This window comes from Dendropsophus ebraccatus, chromosome 11, assembly GCF_027789765.1.
Source record: "Dendropsophus ebraccatus isolate aDenEbr1 chromosome 11, aDenEbr1.pat, whole genome shotgun sequence".
In the NCBI taxonomy this organism is placed as follows: domain Eukaryota; kingdom Metazoa; phylum Chordata; class Amphibia; order Anura; family Hylidae; genus Dendropsophus; species Dendropsophus ebraccatus.
This window is the reverse complement of record NC_091464.1, coordinates 43,931,944-43,954,477: the sequence shown is the minus strand read 5'-3', so window position 1 is coordinate 43,954,477 and position 22,534 is coordinate 43,931,944. Positions and strand designations below refer to the sequence as shown.

At 39.6% G+C, this 22,534-nt stretch overlaps 1 long non-coding RNA gene across 1 annotated transcript in view; it reads left to right on the top strand.

Annotated features, from left to right (window-relative positions):
- Positions 1–22,534, top strand: part of LOC138767164 (uncharacterized) — a 161,573-nt gene that overhangs the window by 125,223 nt on the left and 13,816 nt on the right. The window contains exon 2 of the long non-coding RNA XR_011358772.1: positions 17,266–17,351. This is a non-coding gene — a long non-coding RNA (uncharacterized lncRNA). The remainder of the gene's footprint in view (positions 1–17,265; positions 17,352–22,534) is intronic.

Sequence of the window (22,534 nt, the reverse complement as noted above, 5' to 3'; positions counted from 1 at the left end):
CAATTACTTATGATATCAAATCAACTAGTTTTTTCACACTTTTAACCCTAGCACACATGATAGGAGTTGTAGTCCTGGATTACATATACACTATAGTAGCCATCCTACTGGTGGGCGGGGTCTCAATGAGGCAGGATTCTGTTACAAGTTTACCTCAGCAATAGATTGATAGATGACATGGTGACTGCCATGAGGTGAAGTCTCCTCTCTCCTCTCTATATTACACACAGCAGCAGCACTGCCCTAACACTGTACATCTTTACACTACAATAATAACAATATAGGGGAAGATTTAGCAAAGCCTGTGCAGAGAGGCAGAGGAGCAGTTACCCATAGCAACCAATCAGATTGCTTTTTTCATTTAAAAAAAAAAGGCCTTGGAAAATGAAACCTAGAATCTGACTGGTTGCTATGGGCAACTGCTTCCCTGTTACTCTGCACAAGTTTTGATAAATCACCCCCTCATGCTTCCTTTATTTACCGTTTATAGCTCCAACCTATGCTGCAGTGCTGTACAGAGATTGTAGTCTGTCATGCTCTCCTTACTGTTGCAGTTTCTTCTGGGCTCAGATATTAGTTAGATGTTAGGGGTGTGGCTAAAGAAATATATGCATAACCCCACCCACCTGATGATTCACTGTTCCCTCACTGGCAGGAACAGAAAACAGAAAGGGAACAGAATTTCACAGGAAGTAAAGAAAACAGGCAGAGTGGTCATGTGACTGAGCCTGAGAACACAGTAAGCACTCTAAATAAAAAATAGAGGTATATGTAGAACATGCAACATCCACAGAGGTCAATGCAATGCTAGTTTATTGAAAAATCCCAGAAAACCCCTTTAATTAGGTATCAAGGACAAATAGAGGATAGTTTGAGGGTAAAAGTGTAAGCTGTGTAGCTTTCAAATGAATCCTGTCCTGTCACTTAGTGAGTCAGTAAACACTTTCCACAGCTCTCCTGGGTAAAGTTAACCCAGTGAGTCACCTGTCAGGTAACCTCATCTGTTGGAAATGAATTATGCTGCTGCCAGACATGTTTTTTTTTTGACAAGCCACCTAACAGGTGACTTACCCAGAAAAGCTGTGGACAGGGGTGGATCACTGGTGTACAATGATGCCCTTCGTGTTGGTAAGGTGCAGAAGAAATCAGCCAACAGGGATACAAGGCATTATCATTCAACAATGACTTTACAGGAATATCAAGTACAATGAGTAAAAGTCTTTTATCTTTAGAGCACCTTAAAATTGACCATAAGTCAATAAATGCAGCTTTCTCTGTGAAATATAATGCATATACCTCCTATGCAATATAACAGCAGCATAAGTAAATATTCACAAACAAAATGCAATAGGCATACATGTCACTATAAATAGAAATATAAGTTACAAAGTGGAATAGTCTTCCACCCAGTGGGTACAATTCTTAAAGCGTAACTGTCATATTTTTTTTATTGCAGAAATCAGTAGTATAAGCGATTTTAAGAAACTCTGTAATAGGTTTTATCAGCCAAAAAAGCCTCCTTCTGTACTCAAGAAGCAATTCCCCAGCCTCCCCCCCTGACTTTTTATCTGTGCATTATCAGGCAAACACGTCTTCATTACAGTGAAGCCAGTGAAGACGGGCTCTGCTCTCTCCATTGTAAGCCTATGAAGGGGGGAGGGGCCGAGGGAGATGAGGGAGCAGGAAGAGGTGACATGAAGGTCAGCTGTTTGTAGACTCTCTGAGCACCTAAACGGCAGGATTCTGGGGTCAGAAAGGTCAGTGCTTATCTATGAATTTACTGAGAGAAGATTGCAGGGTGTTGTGCTGCTCTGTGCTCAGTCACTCCTAACAGCCCCTCCCCTCTCCATAGCCACATAATGGAGACAGAAATCCTGCTGCTTCTGAAGTGAGGGGGGAGGCTGGGAGATTGCTTTTTCAGTCCAGAAGGAAACTCTTTTGGTTTATAAAACCTATTACAGATTTTCTTAAAATCGCTGTCTCTGATAAGTCACTTGTAAGCGGCAGTTGTAATCAGTAGTGATGATCGAACACTAAAATGTTCGAGTAGAGCTTTAAAAATAGTAGTGTTTGGTTCAAGCTTCGACTCGAACTCAAACTCGAACTCAAACCCCATTAAAGTCAATGGGAGATGTTCGGGTTAATTTTTATACCTATACAGTTGAGGAGAACATCGAATTACAGTACCATCCAGAAGAATAAACTGGATACATGGAAAAACTTAGTGAAGAAAATTTGGCTCTAAGAATGACAGAAAAAAAATTAGGGTAAAATACTTAATTCCTTTAAATGGATAACTGAGGTAGCAGAGTTAGGATAGTGACATAGCCGAGTTGAGGTAGAGACAGAGCAGACGTGAGGCAGCATTGACGTAGAAGAGTTGAGGTAGTAAGGCAGTGACATAGCAGAGTTGAGGCAGCAGTTATGTGGCAGAGTTGAGGTACTAAGGTAGTGACATAGCAAAGTTGAGATAGTAATGTAGCAGAGTTGAGGTAGTAAAGTAGTTACATAGCAGAGTTGAGATAGCAAGGTAGTGAAGTAGCAGAGTTGAGGCGGCAGTGACGTAGCAGAGTTGAGGCGGTAGTAACATAGCAGAGTGGCAGAGGTAGTGATGTAGCAGAGTTGAGGTGGTAGTGGCATAGCAGAGTTCAGGCGGTTGTGACATAAGGAGAGTGGCAGAGATAGTGACAAAGCAGAGTTGAGGCGGTAGTGACATAGCAGAGTTGCGGCGATAGTGATCTAGCAGAGTTTAGGCAGTAGTGACCTAGCAGAGTTGAGGCGGCAGTTGTAGGTCACTCAGCTTTCTTAGCATGTTGTATAGTAGTCAGTATAATGGGGGTCACTCAGCTTTCCTAGCATGTTGTATAGTAGTCAGTATAATGGAGGTCACTGAGCTTTCTTAGCATCATGTATAGTAGTCAGTATAATTGACGTCACCCAGCTTTCCCAGCATCTTGTATAGTAGTCAGTATAATGGAGGTCACCCAGCTTTCCTAGCATGTTGTATAGTAGTCAGTAAAATGGAGGTCACCCAGCTTTCCCAGCATCTTGTATAATGGAGGTCACCCAGCTTTCCCAGCATCCAGGTGAACACAGGACATTTGCAACATTTTACTGAGAAAAGAATAGAGGATTATTCTGAAACGCGTCTAAAAGTTGCAACTAAGTGGCGAACATAGTACATTACTGTGCTATCCCATCATTACCCAATATCAGTGGGATCCACATACAACAATATTGTGGATACACTAGTGATCATACACTGCCGCACTCACGGCAGGAGAAACGCCCAAATGCAAAGGGGTGAATACTGTGCCACAGCGACAGAGACTACTGACCGGCAGTACATGCCTCCGAGTCCAATGTTCGCTGACATAAAGACTCTGCCGCCCAACAGAGGGGAAAACACTCACCCAGACGCTGCATAATAATGACGGAGGCTACCATCTAACAGCATATGTTCCCGGCCTCTTCAGCCACAGATGCCGAGACTCTGCTGCGTAAACCAGTCACAGGACCGGTGAGAGGTAGATTTCCACCAATCTTTTTTATTACTAACCACCTCAATCAATATACTAGCATTGATAATGGGGACTACAACTGACACTATGGAGACTATGTACCATAAGTGATATACAAATTACAAACAAATTACCAACAAACAACTATAAACAGAGGACAAATATTCAATTTTTAAATCACAACTGTATAATACAAAAACTAACAGCGACTTGCAAGGGTCCTGCAAAGCCGCGAGTTAACAATAGTATGCACTATATCATATCTATGGACTACATTTTTAGATTTATATTTTTATATTTTCATGATTATGTGTTTTTAAGATTTATATTTTATGTATACTAAAATTGTATGTGTCAAATACTTTAGTAAATATCTATCAGGTCTATATTATCAGTTATTGTTATTTTTTTACACATATTGGAAGGGGGTTTGCTAGAGAGCCTACTACTATCATTTACAAAATTATTTGGTGTATACTGTAGGTGCAAACCAAGTAGTTCACTCACAGTGCATTTACATTTGTAATAGTAGGTTGAGTTCTTACTGAGCGGTTGCAAGGGGTTAACCATAAACCTTTGCAGCCGACCAATTATATCTGCAAGTTATCCCTTGAACCTCAACCTTTCTCCTTGCATAAAGGAAACCTTTTGTTCAGCTCCTGATCAGTGAAGTGAACACACACGCACATTTTTTTTTTAATCAAAGTAGTTTTTATTAAATTATTTTTCATTTATAAAGAACAACAGCAGAGAAGGACACCACATGTGTCCAGTCCCCGCACAACAACAACACAAACAATACATAAACAGTACTGGCAACGTCCATTGCAGTATTCAGTATGTCCACTTGTATATAAAAAAGCAGTGCAATACAAGCAGTCGAATAGAAAAAGAAAAAGTGTCTGGATCATCCGTGAGGACTGACAGGACATGAGGCAGTTGGAGAGAGGTCATGTCTAAACTATGTACATAGCACAACAAACTCAGGAGACCACAGAGGGAGCGGCCCTGTCTCTTGTGAGCGACAATGGTGCCAAGCCTGGAGTGTCTAGCCAACGGCCCATATTTTTTCGAACTTTTTCATGGCATCTCGTTTTTCGTATGCATGTTTGTCGTTGGTGATAAGCCAGTTAACCTTGGCAATGATGGCAGAGATTGTGGGGGGATCCTGGTCAAGCCAGGATTGGGCAATCAACTTCATTGCCTTATATAGTATCCGGGCAACAGCTATTTTCTCAGGGGCAGTTACACTTAAGTCTTTCACATAGCGCAGAATACATAACAAGGGGGATTGCTCTAGTAAAATAGAAAATACCTTGTGAATAGTGGAGGCAACCTCCTGCCAGTACCGTGTCAATTTGGGGCACCGCCAGAACATGTGCAAGACCCCTCCCACATCCCTCCTACATCTAGGACACAGGGCGTCACAGCAGATCCCCACTTTATGTAAGAACTCTGGGGTTCTATACACCCTGTGTAGTAGATATAACTGGGACAACTGGTGCTGCTCCCCTATAGACAACTGAGGAGTCATCTACAAGACCTCCTTCCTCAAACCGTCCTCAAGGGGACCCAGGTCAGCCTCCCATTTTTCTTTAATGGTCAGCAGGTATTTTTCAAGGAATTTATCATGTAAATGAATATATAGAATAGAAATCAGGCCAGAAGTGGATGTTGAAGTGCCCACTAAATTAATAGGCGGGATGATAATTCGGTCACTAGTTAAGGTCTCACCCTCCGCCTCACAAGCGCGGCGTAGCTGCAAATATTTATAGAAGTGGGTTCTAGGTATAAGGAACTCCTCACCCAGCTGTTGGAAAGTTTTCAGGTGACCATTGGAAAACAATTGCGCCACCCTCCTGAGACCTAGATCCCGCCATTGTGTGAACCCTTCCAGGAAGAAGAGTTCTCCCAACCAAGGAGTATCCCATATAGAAGTATAAGCAGAGCACCCGGTCAGACCATACATGTCCCTCACCTTCCACCAAACCCTATGGTAAAGCTGCATCGTGGGCTGTCCCGTAGTAGAGAAGCGCTTAGCCTCCAGTACCTCAAACAACTTCTTGGTAGTAAAATGGGCTTGCAGCAGTTGGGTGGTGGGATCTACTATCTCATCCGTTTCCCACCCCTTAAAATGTTGCATTTGGGAGGACAGAAAATAAATCATGGCATTGGGCACTGCCAATCCCCCCGAAGTTTTGGCCCTCTGCAGGGTCTCTAGTTTTATGCGAGGTTGTTGGGAACCCCATATCAGGTCTCTGAATAAACTATGGACTTTGTGGAAAAAACGCAGAGAAGCCCACACCGGGGAATTATGCAGCCCATAGAGCAGCTGGGGCATCCACACCATTTTTAATAAGTTAGTGCGTCCCACCACTGACAGCGGGAGCCTACGCCACGCTCCTAATTTAGCTTGAAATTTAGTGAGGAGTGGAGTAAGATTCAACCTCTCATATGCTCTGATTTCTTTAGATATAATAATCCCAAGGTATTTAAATTCAGTGACAATTTTAAGTGGGAAAGGTAAGGGAGGTACCCGCCCTACATCAATATCAAGCGGCAGCAGCACCGATTTGTCCCAGCCAATAGACAACCCCGAGAATCTGCCAAAGTCATTTATGAGTGAGACTGCAGTCATAAGGGAGACATCAGTATCATTTAAGTACAACAAAATATCGTCCCCGTATAACGCGATTTTGAACACACACGCACATTAAGGAGATTTAGATAGGTGGAGGCACATAGTGGTAGAGGCAGGGACATGCATGGAGAATCAAGGTTATAGAAGGTTTATTAGGTATAAGGGAGAGATAGAGGAAAGTAGTAGTGTATTTTGTGTAGCTGGGAAATTGCTTCTGTCATTTTGTGTGTCAGTGCACAGTGGCCACAGATGTCCACAGCTCTCCTGGGTGATTTTAACCCTTTAAATGACCCATCAGGTTCAGGGGCGGACACAGGCTGTATAGGGCCTCTGTGCAAAAAAATTGCCTGGGCCCCCCATAAGCAAACCATGCCACCACATTCCTGGCTGCCCTCACATCCCCACACACTACTCATCCTGGCTGACCCCCATACCCACACGCTACCCATCCTGGCTGACCCCAATCCCCACACACACTACCTATCCTAGCTGCCCCAATCCTCACACACACACAACCCATCCTGGCTGATCCCCATTTCCACACACACTACCTATCCTGGCTGATCCCCATTCCCACACACACTACCTATCCTGGCTGAGCCCCATCCCCACACACTACCCATCCTGGCTGACCCCAATCCCCACACACACTACCTATCCTAGCTGCCCCAATCCTCACACACACAACCCATCCTGGCTGATCCCCATTCCCACACACACTACCTATGCTGGCTGAGCCCCATCCCCACACACTACCCATCCTGGCTGACCCCAATCCCCACACACACTACTCATCCTGGATGACCCCCATCCCCACACACAAATATCCCACCTCACCCCCCAGTGGTCCACCAGGTGGTCACTGGTGCAAGCCTCCCCAGGCAAGAGCATTGTGCTGCTGTGGCCAGACGTGGCTCACAAATCCAATAGACGAGTGTGGTATGAGGGGCAAGCTGCGGCTGGGTGGACAGACTATGTATAACAACTATGCGGGGGGGGGCAAGGCAGTTGAGGGGCCCGCTAGGCTGAGTCTGAACCTGGAGGGCCCCTCTGTTGGCCTGGGCCCCTGTTCAGCTGAACAGACTGCACAAGTGATATGTCCGCCACTGGTCAGGTTACATCTTTAGTCCTTAACCCCTTCACGTCAGTAACATGTGTATATATACATTCCTACTGCACATACCCCGTGCAGAAGGAATGTATATATACGCTCCTGTTACTGACGGGGTTATTGCTGAGAACGGGAGCACTGCAGTGATAGCGATCCAGCTCTCAGCTGTGTCCGGGGCCGATGGTAATGAGAGTCAGCTGCGATCCCGCAGCCGACTCTCATTAACCCCTTAAACGCTGCAATCTACCGCTGCATTTAAGGTGCTCAGTGACAGATCAAGCATCTGTCACTGAGTGATTGGGATCCCTGCAGCCATGCTGTGGGGGTCCCGATCGCATGTACTGGGGGGGTAAGCTCTCTACCTCCGTCCTGTCGGTTCGGCAATCTATGTGTAGAGTCTGCTCTCAGGCAGGCTCTATACATAGATCGACGATAACACTGATCTATGCTATGCTATGGCATAGCATAGATCAGTATATGCAATTGCATTTTTCACAGTTAATAAAAATGTAAAAAAAAAGTGTAATAAAAAAGTATTATAAATGTATAAAAAAAAACCTCATAGGCCCCCCCCATAAAAGTTTAAAAGACCCCCTTGCCCATTATAAAACTAAAAATAAATAAACATATTACATATCATAGCATGCGGAATTGTCGGATCTATTAAAATATAACATTATTGTTTCCGCACGGTGAAAGGCGTAAACAGGAAAAAAAAAAAAAAAAAAAAAACGCACCAGGATTGTTGATTCTATTAAATTATATATATCACAAAAAAAATCATAAAAAGCAATCAAAATTTTTCTGTTACACCAATATGATATTATTAAAAACAAGAGATCATGGCGCAAAAAATGACACCCCAACAAGCCCTGTAGGTGGAAAAATAAAAGCGCTATGACTCTTAGAAGGCGGGGAGGAACATTGCATTAATTTGACCCGGACTTTTGTGCATCAAAGGGCTCTGTCTTGAAGGGGTTAAAAAAACTACAGTATGTCAGCATAAGAATGATTTTAACCCTTTGAATGACCTGTCAGATTACATCTTTAGGCTATGTTCACACAACGTCAAAAATAGAGAAAAAACGTCCGATTTCGCTATTTAAAAATATGTCCGTTTTTGCAGCAATTTAACTGACTTCAATGCAATTGCAATTAAGTCAATGGGAAGATGGATGTCCTATGCACACAATGCATTGAAAAACAGTCATTTTTGCTGCGGACGTCAAAATAATGAACATGAACATTATTTTCGGACGTTTTTGCAAATAGCAGACATTTTTTATTAGTTGTTCACACACAGTTCTTCTATTGTCACCGTTCTTTCTCCGTTTTTACTATTAAATTCAATGGATTTTTCAATTAAGCCACAACCAAAGGGCAATTAGTAACCCCAAACTAAAATAATGTGCAAACACCCGTCATTGCACTAAGGGGATGCCAGGCTTCGAAAAACGTCCGTTATTTTAGACTCAAAATAACAGATGTCATTTTAAACGGAGCTGAAAAAAACGTTGTGTGAACATAGCCTTAGTCCTTAAAAAAACTGTGGCAGCATAAAGTCTGTGATTGTACATCAGTCATCCACTGCTCCTGGTTTAACCCCTTCAAGACAGAGCCCTTTGTTGCACAAAAGTCCGGGTGAAATTAATGCAATGTTCCTTCCCGGCTTCTAAGAGCCATAGCGCTTTTATTTTTCTACATACAGGGCTGGTTGGGGTGTCATTTTTTGCACCATGATCTCTAGTTTTTATTATTATCCAATTTATGTAACAGAAAAATTTTGATTGATCTTTATACATTATTTTGTGATATGTAATTTAATAAAATCAGTAATCCTGATACTTTTTTTTACCGTTTACGCCGTTCAGCGTGCGGGAACAATAATGTTATATTTTAATAGATCAGACAATTACACAATATGTAATATGTTTGTTTATTTATTTATTTATATTTTTATAATGGGCAAGGGGGTATTTTAAACTTTTATTGGGAGGGAGTTTATACGTTTTTTTTTTATACTTTAAAAAACTTTTTTACTACACTTTTTTAACACTGTAAAATATGCAAAAGCATAGTTTAGATCAGTGTTATCGGCGATCTATGTATAGAGCCTGCCTGAGAGCACGGCTGCGGGGGTCCCGATCACTCAGTGACAGATGCTTGATCTGTCACTGAGCACCTTAAACGCTCATTACCTGCGGCCCCAGAGACTGATGTGAGCAGGATCAATCTCACTGCAGCGATCCCGCTCTCATCAATAACCCCGTCAGTGCAGGAACGTATATATACATTCCTACTGCACGGGGTATGTGCACTAGAAACGTATATATATACATGTTACTAACGCAAAGGGGTTAAAACAATTCTGTACCCCCAATCTGTCCCCCGCAAACTGCTTGTACCTTTGGATAGCTTCTTTTAATCCAAGATCTGTCCTGGGGTCCGTCAGTTATTTTCCTAAAATACAACACTTAGTTTGCAGCCCTGTGTCAAATTGGCGTGGCCTAGAGTTTCTATGCCCTAAGCCTGCACCGCCTCTCTGTCCCTTCTCATCATTAGGAATGCCCTATGCAGCATTTCTCCTATTCCTCACCTGTCTAAACAATGCACAGATGCCTTAACAATCCAGCACATGTGCAGTGTTCACACAGGGGAGGAATTGGAGAAATCCTGCCTGGGGCATTCCTTATGGTGAAAAGGGCAGCGAGGAGGGACGGAGGGGTGGTGCAAGCCTAGGGCATAGACACTCTAGGACACACCAATTTGACACAGGGCTGTAAGTTTAAAAGTTGTTGTTTTTTTTACGACCATAACTACATCACCTGCCGAACTGATCCCAGGACAGATCTTGGATTGAAAGCAGCTATCAAAAGGTACAAGCAGTTTTGGGAGGGAAGATTGTGGGTACAGAGTCGCTTTATTTTTAATACCCCCATGTCTGATGTTAATAAGTAACTCAGCAGTCACTAACCATGCACATTAATGTGTGTAAAGTCTAGAGAAAAATATGTGCCCACAGTAAAAAAGTCTTTAATTATTGTATCAAGTTATGTTCTCCCCATAGATCCCAATTAATATGATAATCAGGTAAAAATGTCAATTAGTCAATTAGAACACATTATAATCCATACAAGGAAATTTCACCATGAGGTTCAATTCCTAGAACTTCAAGGAATAATACTATTAGTGTCTGGAATTTCTCTACAAGTACAGTGACGCGACGGGGCGATTACTGACATTGGGGAAATTACAATATCACAAAGGTAGTTAAATATCGCACTACTTTTCCAATTGGGCTGTTGTTTGTGCGAAAGTTGAGCTAATCTCTACCACAAAATATCATTGTGTGAACTAACAGAACAAAATTGTAATAGAAAGAAATGCTCAGCTTCTGTTTTTACATCCCACTCTTAGTTTTGGTTGAAAAAGACTGGCCAAAGGACTCACGAAAATGCAATGTGTGAACATAGCCTTAATCTGTAAATATATACTTTTTCCTTCGATTTTAAATGTAACATATTATTAGAATCAAAATGTCATGACTATTTTACTGTTTTATTTTGCTTTTATTTTACTGTGTGTGAAATTAACCTAAGAATAAGAAAGCTAATAGAAATTAAAATATAGACCAAATAGTCTAAGGCTATGTTCACACAACGTCAAATATAGAGAAAAGGTGTCTGCTTCTGCAAATTTAAAAACTATCCGTTTATTGCCGTGATTTAACTTGGGACCCATTCAGCTTCACACTACAGGATCCACAGCAGATTTCGTTGCAAAGTGTGAAATCCACTGTGGATCTGGTACGTGTGAAGCTGCTCTACATTCGATGGACTTTTTAATTAAGACACATCCAAAGGCAAATTAGTAACCCCAAACTAAAATAAAGTACCAACAGTGGTCATTGCACTTAGGGAAGGGCAGACAGCTAAATGACAACCGTTATTTTAGACTCAAAATGACGGATTTAATTTTAAACGGAGCTGAAAAAACATTGTGTGAACATAGCCTAAAGATGCCCCAGGATTTCAAACAACTGGTAAAAATCTGACACATTTTTAGACTATGTTCACACAACATCTATTTTAGGCAAAATAACTACTTTTGTTTCTCAATGACGGCCATTTATAATGATTATGATTTTGACAGCCGTCATTGTAAAATAATGGGCGATAGCGATATAGGCTATGTTCACACAATGTTTATTCAGCTCTGTTTACAATGACGTCCGTCATTTTGAGTCTAAAATAACGGATGTCATTTAGCAACCTGGCCTCCCCTTAGTGCAATGAGGGTTGCTGGTACATTATTCTAGTTTAGGTTACTAATTGGCCTTTGGGTGCGGCCTGAAATGTCCATTGAATTTCATAGTAAAAACGTAGAAAGAACGGTGACAAAAGAAAAACTGTATGTGAACAACTAATAAATAACATTTTGCAAAAGACGTCCAAAAATAATGATCATGTTCATTTTTTTGGCATCCATGGTAAAAAAAAAGTCAGTTATTTAATACATTGTGTGCATTGGATGTCCGTCTTTACATTGACTTCAAAGCATTCCCATTGCAGTCAGTTAAATTGCGTCAATAACAGACGTTTTTTTAACATATCAAAATTGTCTGCCTTTTCTCTATTTTTGACATTGTGTGAACATAGCCATATAGAAATCTTTTTTAAAGAAAGGCTGTTATTTTGCATAAAGACGTAACATAGCCTTAGACTCACTTTTACAGTTTACAGTGTCAAGATTTAGTTTTTTATTATTTATGATTGTCTTGATTATCACTGTGTTTCATCTAGTGTAATACTATTGTGTATTGCCATCTTAAAGTACAGTAAATCTTAACCCAAGAAAACCAATTTAAACAAGCTTCAAATTCTATTCTAAATTTAAAAAAAAAAATACCATAGACTTTAAATGCACACCGGTATGAACTGAACCGAACCCCTTCTAGTGGCATAGTTTGCTACATTATTCACTTAGCACCTATGTTGTCACTATATGGCTATGAACAAACAACACAGAAGTCATTTAGCTGTCTGCGCGCCTGTGCCAAGGCTACTGTTGGTACAATATTCTAGTTTGGGTTTACTAATTGGCCTTTGGATGCATCTTTAACTGAAAAGTCCGTTTCACTTAATATTTTTAAAACAGTAAAAAGACTGTGAAAAAAGAAAAACTGTGTTAGGGTGCGTTCACACCTACAGGATCCGCAGCAGATCTGCAGCAGATCCGCAGCAGACTTGATGGTGCAGATTTGAGGATGTGTTCAGTTATTTAAATGAAATCTGCTGCGGATCCGCAGCAGAAAATAAGCTGCTGATCCGGTAAATGTGAACGTACCCTTAACAACAAAAAAATAACATCTGCTGTTTGCAATAGATGGCTATGTTCACACAACTAGAGAAATAGAGAATAGGCCGCAGCTTTAGCAATTTAAAATAACGTCCATTTTTGCTGCCATTTTACTGACTGAATGCAATGCATTGAAGTCAATGAAAAGACGGACATCCAATGCACACAATATATTGAATAACGGACGTTATCACCGCGGACATCAAAATAATGATCATGACAATTATTTTCAGACGTCTTTTGAAAACAGCCGTCATTTGTTTATAGCTGTTCCAACGGACGCTGTTAAACAGCCGGCCAATGGGCTGCACTCAGCCCGTTTCTGCAGCCGATACCTCGGGCTGCAGGCACGTTCTTTTTTCACAATTGATTTGCAGGCATCGGCGGCTGTGCCCGCAAATTAATTAGCCATTCACTCCAATGCAATGTGTGGCCGCACTGCACATTGCGTTGTGTGAACAGCTGATGTTTCCGGGCGCTGTTCAATGAACAGCGTCGGGAAATAATTGACAGGCACATTATTCTAACGCCCGTTCTAAAGATCGGGCGTTAGAATAACGATGTGAGAACACAGCGGGCGGCATTGCATTGACTTCAATGCAATGCCGCCCCTGCAGTAAACAACGGACACTGAGGCAATTGCAATCAGCGCCCATTCTTTACTTAAAAAGAACATTGTGTGAACCTAGCCTTTCTCTGTTTTTACTATTAAATTCAATGGACATTTCAATTAAGCCACATCCAAAGGCCAATTATTAACCCAAACTAGAATAATGTACCAGCAGCTGTCATTACACTAAGGGGAGGCCAGGCAGCTAAATGACGTCCGTTATTTTAGACTTATAATGGCAGACATAATTTTAAATGGAGCTGAAAAAACGTTGTGTGAACATTGGACATCCGTATTCCCATTGACTTAATCTCAGCAATAACAGACATCTTTTTAAATAGAAAAGGCGGACACCTTTTCTCTTTTCTTGACGTGTGAACATAGCCTATAGAACTTTATGTTATTTTTTTTGTTAGGGTAAAACCCCACAGAGGGGTTACCTGCTCTTGTAGATTGTAAGCCTTGTTGGGCAAGGTCCTTTCTCCCTATTTCTGATCTTTTATTTGTGTAATTTGTTTTCTTGATATAATGTTACATTTTGTATGTTAACTTTATCATATATACAGCGCTCTTAAATCAAGGACATTTAAAAAGTAAATAATAATTATATTAACGGCTTGTATAGTAGAGGAACATCAAATGGTTTTGTCACATTAAATTATCTGATAGAGTTACCATGGATGGAATGTATATGGGAGGGTTAACTGTGTCCTTACTTTGCTCTTACTAGTTAGTAATCCTACATAAGGCTCAAATAGTGCGGTCTATGCGCACCCAACACTGTCCAACACAAAACCAAAAAAACAATGAATGCAAGACCAATATATATAAATTTACTTTATTGTTTGAATATCAAAATGAAATAATTTAAAAATCCATTACAAGGGGGCTAGAGCTGATACAAATCCCCATAGAAACGATGGATTAGATAGGTTCTTACACACAAAATATAACATCACAGAGCAAATGACAGTAGAAAATGAGGAACCTATATATACTGGGCACTGGGCTGGTAGTACATGCAATAAATAAATACAACTCACAGTGAGTATACAGAAATAAATACCATCCTCCTATACTAAAACATTAGTAGTTAGTAGTCTTACTAGTTAGTTTTAAGGGTCTCCTTATGTAAGTCTAAAAATGATAAGGACATACAAAATGACACAGCCATTAAAAGTGGAAGGGAAAATTAAATTTGCACATTCATGGGTTGGGAGTAGAGATGAGCGAACTTTTCAAAAGTTCCGGCCGATCGGACTTTCGGATTTTTTCGGAAGGTTCGGTCTGACTGAATTTCGTCGGATTTCATAGTTTAAAGCATCTATATGATACGGGGATAGTGTATTTGGTTGAATTTAGGGCTCTACATGTTAGTAACATCATTATCTTTTTTTATATCTCAAAGTCAATTATTTTTTTTTTTAGACTTCAATACTCACCATTACAGGGTCTATGCAGGTCTATAGCACTTTTTTAAAGATACAATGCTATACACCTGAACCAGGTATTTTAGTCTCTCAGGATAAGACTGATGTGATATAAACACTTTCAACCAGAAGGGTCCAAGTATAGAAATTGGGTAAATAGCACTTTTTTTTAAGATACAATGCTATACACCTGAACCAGGTATTTTTGTCTCTCAGGATAAGACAGATGTGATATACACACTATCAGAAGTATAGGACTTGTATATCTGTACTGCACGTTTTGGTTCCGTGTACCCTTTTCTGTCCAATGCCTAATCTATCTATCTTTCGCCCTTTCTATATTTCTCTCTCAATCACTGGATGTTTCTCCTTTCCACTTTCCTAATCTTTCCTTTTCTTTCCAACAATATCTTCTCAGTAGTCTGTAGTACACAACAGCAGCTCGCTTCCTCTCTCTCTCTCTCCCTCTACACACTGCGTGGTGCGGTCATGTGACCGCTCCTCTTAAAGTAATACCGACGTCACACGTGCTGATTGGATGTGTTCTGACCATCATGGGAAAGCGCTTTTCCCGCCCGGAACACTTCCTGCGTTCTAGAATGGCGGCTGCCATTTTAGAAAGCAAGAAAAGAAAAAAAATTGGGGGGAAATCCAAACCGGATCCCATACCGGGCGAAGCGGTTCGCTCATCTCTAGTTGGGAGTCATACAACATGTATAATTTAAGTACAGTATAACTTTGCAAGGATGGGCATTTGCTCATGTAAGATTTTGTTTTGTTCATACACATTGCCAATGAGTACTGTACCTGTGATCAATTATTCCTTGTCCATAACACTTTAGCAAAACAATTACAATCTATGCAAAAATTAATTATTGTAAACAAATTAATCATATTTTACATGGTGTAGACTTAATATCAATAAAATACCACAAAATGACAAAATAAAACTATGATTTATTGTAATTAATAATAAGTGATTGAAATGTCTACTGAATAATCAATGACAGATAGTGTATAAATTTGATGAAAAAGCAGCTCAACAAAAAAGCATCAATGATTTGTGGTCTCCATTTATTTTTGTTGCCAGTAAACTCCAGTAATCAATAATATGACGGGAAGAAAACAAAAGAGTAAATCCAGTGTAAAGAAAATAAAAATAAAATAGACAAATAGAGAAACTCTATCTGAATTGTATAATACAGTAATTAGCTAAAACAAAATGATTAATATAAACCTGTAATAAGAAATAATAAAAAAAAAATCAATATTTATGAAAATGCATAAATGGACATGAAACAGTAAAAAGCATCACAAGAAAATATAATAAAACATCACTATCTAATAAAAGGAAACAAGTACGACGACCTGTATTGCACTGCACAATATGTGCTGCCATGTTATACTTCTACAATAATTTTCACTAGAATTAACATTTAGGTACTTAAAGGAGAAGTCCGGAAATTTTTTTATTAAATTATTGTATTACTCCCCAAAAGTTATACAAATCACCAATATACACTTGTTAGGGAAATGCACATAAAGTGCTTTTTTCCCTGCACTTACTACTGCATCAAGGCTTCACTTCCTGGATAACATGGTGATGTCACGACCCGACTCCCAGAGCTGTGCGGGCTGTGGCTGCTGGAGAGGATGATGGCAGAGGGATGCTCAGTGTCCCTCAGTGTCCACCTGCCATAATCCTCTCCAGCAGCCACAGCCTGCACAGCTCTGGGAGTTGGGTCGTGACATCACCATGTTATCCAGGAAGTGAAGCCTTGATGCAGTAGTAAGTGCAGGGAAAAAAGCACTTTAAAAGCATTTCCCGTAATAAATGTATACTGGGGATTTATATAACTTTTGGGGGGCAGTACAACACTTTAATAAAAATTTTAACTGGACTTCTCCTTTAAAGTACATGCTGTACACAATAAGACCACGTTCAGACGCTGTAAGACACCAGCCGTTCTGTGACACGCTGTGGACGCTGTCTGTGAATTTCAACCTGGCTAGTACCGTAGTACCAGACAGATGAACATCACTTCTTTTGAATTGGAATAAGGGCACATTCGTGAATAAGGGCACATTCCAATTAACCATAGCAGACAATGTAAAGTACAGTCGGAGACGTACTTTACATTGTTTTCACAGTTAATTTTATGCGACCGCTATTCAATGAATAGTGGCCGCACAAAATTTACATGTCAATTTTCTGTGAAACCGCATGGAATCCCGGCCGGAGTATTTACAGTGTGTATAAACTGCGGGATTCCATAGCAAACAATATGAATTTGCCCTATCAATAAATAGCGGCTAATGTTGCAATCTGCAACAACGGCTGTTATTTATTGAAAATATACAGCGTCTGAGCAAGGCCTTAGACTGTGTTATGTTGTTTCTAAAAGTTTAAAGTAATACTGTCACTAAACACACACACACCTTACTCTTGTTTCATTTGTGTCCTAGGTAGGGCTGTTATTAGATTCATATTCATATGAAGTCCTATGGAGCCCTTAAAATTTTACATGAAAAAAGTGGAGAATTTAAATGCTTCTGTATGTTACCCTTTTGTTCAAACACCTTATTTCTTACAGGTATAAGAATTGGGTTCTCAGTAAATTTTGACAATGGGGGTGAGAAAAAAAAACATTGGCCTAGAAGTGGAGGGGGAATCTAAAAGGTAAACATTACTTTCTTTTATATTATCACGTCCTGACTGTCAAAACATGTGAAAAAAAAATGTTGATGAAAGTAGGCCTCCCACTCCATTGTGCCACACAAGGGGAGGTGAAAGGGTACTTAAACATATTAAATGGTTTATTAGAAAGTTTATATATATTTTTGCCGCTATTCCACCGAGGTGCATTGCTGTCCATGGCTGAAATTGAATTATTCACTGGCTGATTGACATATTTTTTTAAATTGTGATTTTCCAATTTTTGACACTTTTACAAGAACATGAGTTGACAAATTCGTCATTCTGTAATAGTCCCATTATTGTAGCGAAATATACAAATCTCGCGAAACGAAATTTTTGCTGCTCTGATCATCTCATATTAAAAACACTTCCCTCTAAATCAGTGCTTCTCAAACTTTTTCTACTGGAGCCTCACCCAACAGACCAAGGCAATGCCTGGGCCTCACTATTTGTGGTGAAAGTCTATTTAAAAGCTGAACATAATGCTAGAGCTGTCTTCCACCCATCTTCCAAGCTCTAATAAAGCAAGTACAAAATAACTTAATAATGTGGCTAAAATGGAGATTTTTGCAAACAGAAAAAGGACTGTGCAGATCCTAGTTACTTTTGTGAAAACTTTCTCCCGAGCTGGGCCTCACCAACAACCAGTGGGGCGACTCATTGGTGAGGTTTGAGAAGCACTGCTCTAAGGGTACAAACCCACTTGACGTATTTGCTGCGTGAATCAGTCTTAAAAATAAGCAGGCAAAATGCAGGTTGGCTTTATACAATTGTTCTGTGTTAAAATACGCAATTGCGTATTTTTGAAGCATGAAGCTTGTTGTTAGCAAAGCATCAGTTGTTAACAACCTGTGCGAAAAACGCATGTAGCTTCATGCTTCTGTGTTAAAATACGCAATTGCGTATTTTTGAAGCATGAAGCTACATGCGTTTTTCGCACAGGTTGTTAACAACTGATGCTTTGCTAACAACAAGCTTCATGCTTCAAAAATACGCAATTGCGTATTTTAACACAGAACAATTGTATAAAGCCAACCTGCGTTTTGCCTGCTTATTTTTAAGACTGATTCACGCAGCAAATACGTCAAGTGGGTTTGTACCCTAAATGTTCCAGCCAGTGATTTACCAAGCAGATACTTGTGTCTATGTTAACACCAGGGCACAAGAGCAGTGGGATGTTTTTAAAAAAATGTTGATAATATATTTTTTTAAAAGTATGCATCAAACTAAATTATAAAATGTCTGTGAGAAATTTTTAAAGAAAATGACAGTCGAATTGAAACATATAAATGAACTTTTAATTGGCAATTCATAGAATCCTTTAGGATTTGCCTGACAAAGAACCTCTAAGAAAGCTAAAATAAAAAACAAGAAACCTACTGTATATGTCATCTAAGAAAACAGTTCCAAGTGGGAGAGTCAATAGCACAACAATCCATCTATGGATGAACACCCTCTTTATAATTTTAGACGGTACTGGAACCTTTCTGATGAATGCTTATGATGAATAGATGAATTAGGTATGTGAAACCTATGAACCAGGAGTTTGCTATGATCTTTTAGATTTAACTCAAAATGATAAAAATTCACAGCATGAAAACAGTAGACATTGGTGCAATGTGAATAACAGGGCTTGATAATAGATATTGTGAAGATTTATTTTTTTTTAATTAGGAGACAAACTGTGAGAAAGTAAATGCTTACACGTAAATCAAAAAGTTTGTAGTGTAACAAATTCCCTGCTAGGTTCTAAATGGCAAAGAGCAAAGAACTGAGATATAAGCTACAATTTATGTATTAAGCTCCAACATTATTTTAATACCTCTTGTTATTGTTATAATATTCTTAGCGATCAAAACCAAAGTATCACAATTATTAGAATAAAGAAGATACTAGTTTCTACTCTCAATTAGCTAATAAAATACAATATAGAATTAGCATTAAAGGGAACCAGTCACTAATTTCCAGCTGACTGAACCATAGGCAGAATGAAAAAATGACAGGTTCTTTTATCACAATGATTTGGTATGAACAGCTGTGCATTACTGTGAGAAACTGCAACAGGCCCCATTCACATTAACTCCTTCCAATCAGTAATATGTATATATGTATATTCCAACCGCTGATACCCCAAGTAGTTGTAATACTATTTCAGTCAGTATTGTGGTCCTCATATTGCAACCAAAACCAGGAGTGGATTAAAAACACAGAAAGGATCTGTTCACACAATGTTGAAATTGAGTGGATGGCCGCCATTTAATGGCAAATATTTGCTGGTATTTTAAAACAACGGCTGTTGTATTGAAATAATGGCAGTTATTTACTGTTATATGAGGAACACAATACTGACTGAAATATACGTAGTGTGAACCCAGCCTCAGTATGTAAATCACCAAACACATTAAAGTGCCATGAGATGATTTAATGAGTTTAAGTGGGCTAGTGACAGGAGCAGTGCCTGTCACTGACCAATAGGAACCCCTGCAGTGTGACTGTGGGGTTCCCAATCTATTTTCCTGACTGCCGAAAGTGTCATACTTACCTCTGTGTGGTCCAATTGGCGATCTTCTTATAGGGGCAAAATTATCAAAGTGCACCCCTGGCCTACAACATGAAAAAGGTGCAGATTTTAGCAATGCCCCTTGTGAAAACTGTGTTTTCTTTTTACTCTTTATTCTAGCTGGATTTTTTCTTTTTCTTTTGTTTGGGGAGTTTCTAAATATTTACAGTGACAATAATTATTATTATTATACATTCTATGTTACAATGCGGTCCTCAATTGTTGACATAAGCACATGAGGTTTCTGTACTTTCTAATAGATCTGTACACTAACTAGGACCTATTTCTAAACCTTTGAATGAAATAAAATAGATTTTTCTATTAATGAGTAAACCATGCCCTGTGGTGAAATGTGTAGAGACTGTTGTAAACCTGACCATGCTAATTTTCCCTTAATGACTTGGGTGATACTATTTCTGATATTTTAACTATTTTTAAACATGGATGTCGTACTTTAACCTCTTCGGGACCAGGCTAATTTTCATTTTTGCGTTTTCGTTTTTCCCTCCTTGTGCTTAAAAGGCCATAGCACTTGCATTTTTACACCTACAGACCCACATGAGCCCTTATTTTTTGCGTCACTAATTGTACTTTGCAATGACAGGCTGAAATTTTGCATAAATTATACTACGAAACCAGAAAAAAATTCAAAGTGTGGTGAAATTGAAAAAAAACAACGCATTTCTTTTATTTGGGAGGAATGTGTTTTTACGCCATTCGCCCTTGGGTAAAACTGACTTGTTATGCATGTTCCTCAAGTCATTACGATTAAAAAGATATCCAACACCAAAAACAAAAAACAGAATGCAAGACCAATGTAAATATAAATATTTTTATTTGTATATCAAAAAGAGAAATCATTTAAAAATACATAATGGGGGGGCAGAAGCTAATACAAATCCCCATATCAACGGTGGATCAAAGAGTTGTATACATAAGACGCTATATCAAAAGGTAAGAAAGAATGAACAACCTACATATACAAACATATATACTGGGCACTGGGTTGGTACTGCATATAGCAAATAAATAACTCCCACAGTGGGTATATGGCAGAGAAACATATAAAGAAACCATAAACACATAGTAAATGTTACCCATACATGTCCTTAGTATATAAGTCCACCTCACCGTACACCCGACGCGCGTTTCGCGTGTTGCTTTCTCGAGGAGGATTAAAAAGATATATAACATGTATAACTTTTATTGTATTTGATGGCCTGTAAAAAATTCAAACCATTGTTAACAAATATACGTTCCTTAAAATCGCTCCATTCCCAGGCTTATAGCGCTTTTATCCTTTTGGTCTATGGGGCTATATGAGGTGTCATTTTTTGCGCCATGATGTTTACGTTCAATCGATACCTTGATTGCGCATATACGACTTTTTGATCGCTTTTTATTAAATTTTTTCTGGATTTGATGCGACCAAAGATGCGCAATTTTGCACTTTGGGATTTTTTTGCGCTGACGCAGTTTACCGTGCGAGATCAGGAATGTGATAAATTATAGTTCGGGCGATTATTTATTTGTTTACTTTTATTTATAACCTGGGAAAAGGGGGGTGATTTAGACTTTTATTAGGGGAGGGGGCTTTTTACTAATAACAATACTTTTTTTTTTTTTTTAACACATATACTAGAAGCCCCCCTAGAGGACTTCTAGTATATATACTTTGATCTCTCATTGAGATCTTTGCTGTATAGATATACAGCAAAGATCAATGAGGTCGGCACTCATTTGCTTTCGGCTGCTGCAGCCGAATACAAACGAGTGCCGAGCCGGGGACGGCGCCATCTTGGACAAGTCCCCGGCCGGCATCAGACAGGGAGATCTCCGCCACTAGACACCAGGATGCAGCTGTCATGTTTGACAGCTGCATCTGATTACTGTATTAGGGGGCACGGCAATCGGGCCGTGCCCGCTAATACCGGCGGTCCCGGGCTACAATCGGCACTCGGAACCGCCGCGCGGCCCCGTTCTGAACTCCCGCACCCGCGCGAGGACGTACAGTTAAGTCCTTGTGCCGGAAAGGGTTAATAGGTTTGTTGTTCCAGAACTTCATTACTTCTACCACATTCATTGGCAGGTTGGATGCTGAAATTAAATAGGACGTTTTCCCAGGGAGTAAAAGTGTCTGCCTTTTTTATGCATTCTGGTATCCATTAGATATGCTAGAGGGGTGGCATCTACAATAGTTCTTTGTATTTTGTGATATCCATTTACAATTTGTTCATTTCTCTGGTCACATTGACAACTCAATACTGTATCAACATTTGATTCTAGTTTTATTAGGCTACAGATGTAGCCAGGGTTAACATGATCCCTGAGGCAACAATTGTGTCAGAGAGGTATGTTTAGTCAATTAGAATGTCGAGTTAAATGCAGACATTGTTATTTGATGGCTGTTATTTTATTACAACTGTTATCATATGAATCATGGTCATTATTATAAAATAACGGCTGTCAAATAAAAATGACCCTCATTTTGACGGTGTTTGAACATAGTCTAAATCTCACATGGAAGTTGTGTAAACTTGCACTCAATCATCTGAAAGGAATAAAATAGGTTGCCAGGAGGGCTTTAAAGGTGAAAATACACAAT